The following is a 1,542-nucleotide window of genomic DNA, read 5'->3' as shown; positions in this document are numbered from 1 at the left end:
TTTGTTCTTTATTTTAAAAAATTGAGGCAAGTTATTCTCCTCCAATCGATCCTCTATTTCATCGTTTTATGTTTTATATTTTTTATAAAAATATCAAATTTATCATTTATAGCATTTTAATTAGTGATCTGCATCGGGCCTAATTTTTCAAACCTGGCCCGGCCGAAATTTTTTTTAAAAATGTTTTGCCGGCCCGGCCCGAACCCAAAATTTTTTAAAAAAGTTTTGCCGGCCCGGCCCGAACCCAAAATTTATTTTTAAAAAATTTAACGGCCCGGCCAGGCCTAAATTTGTTTAAATACAGAAATTACTTTTTATAATTACTTAAAATAAAAGACATATGTTATATAGCGTTTAGTTTAAATAAATTAAATCAAAAATTTTTATTTTACATAAAAAATTCAATATAAAATTGATAAATTTAGATATATTTAATAAAATTTCCAAGGTCCAACCCGACCCGGCCCGAAATTTCTTTAAAAATATTAGGCCCGGCCCGAACCATATTATTTTAAATAGAATTAGGCCTGAGCCCAGCCCGAAACCCATTCCGGCCGGACTCGGGCCGGGTACGGGCCGGGCCTAACTTTGCAGATCTCTAATTTTAATATTGTAAATAAAAATATAAAATCCTAGGTAGTAGATCCAAAGAAATCATTTTTATAATAAAATTTTTATAAATCATATAAAAGTTAATTATTTCTACAATATATAAATTTACACTTCAAATTGTGTTCAACAATTAAAATATAAAATCCTTGATTAAAATAATAGTTATTTATTAGATTATAATTTTAAAAAATGGCATTAAAAATAAATTCTAAATGATATCAACCATTTTCTATTTATGTATATAAAATATAAATGATTAAAATGACATCATTGCTGGTTACTTAGTTACAGGCGTGTACGCACCGGGGGGGGGGGCAAATCACCCCCCCTCCCAAGCCAAAAAATGCAGATGCCGTATATTTTTCAAAAATTTTATTGTTTATATTAATTTATATTTGTTAATATTTATTCCTATCTCATATTAAATATATATTTAATTTCATTAATTTATCACATTCATCACAGTTATTTTATCAATTAATTTCGATTTCAAGTTTTCCTTGCCGTAATATTTACCTACTATTTTAAATTTTCTAGTGGCGTAATATTTATCTACCATTTTCATTTCTAGTCAAATAATAATTATTTATGAAACTCCTTGTTCATCAGGGAGAAAGAAATTGCAAGCTTGCCCAACGAAATTGAGTCTCCGCCATCAAGCAGTGACATCTTTTATGGAGTTAGAAGAGGCGATTATTAATGCTTTACTGAAATATCACAATGGTCTGAAGGAAATATTTCCTCAGATCTTAATGTTAATTTATATTTTTTCTATCAACTTTTCTGTCTTCTTAATGTTAAATAAATCGATGGAGACTATATATCTCTAATGTTAAATTTTAAGAAATTTTTTTGTACATCACGGGATTCGAACCTATGGCTTAACGTTTTAAAGGCAAACGTTCTTCCACTCAGCCAGCTTCTATATTA

The sequence above is a fragment of the Gordionus sp. m RMFG-2023 genome, chromosome 3 (genome assembly GCF_954871325.1).
Source record: "Gordionus sp. m RMFG-2023 chromosome 3, tfGorSpeb1-WG-v2, whole genome shotgun sequence".
Lineage (NCBI taxonomy): Eukaryota > Metazoa > Nematomorpha > Gordioida > Chordodea > Parachordodidae > Gordionus > Gordionus sp. m RMFG-2023.
The sequence above is the reverse complement of the archived record's forward strand: the minus strand, read 5'-3'. Positions refer to the sequence as shown.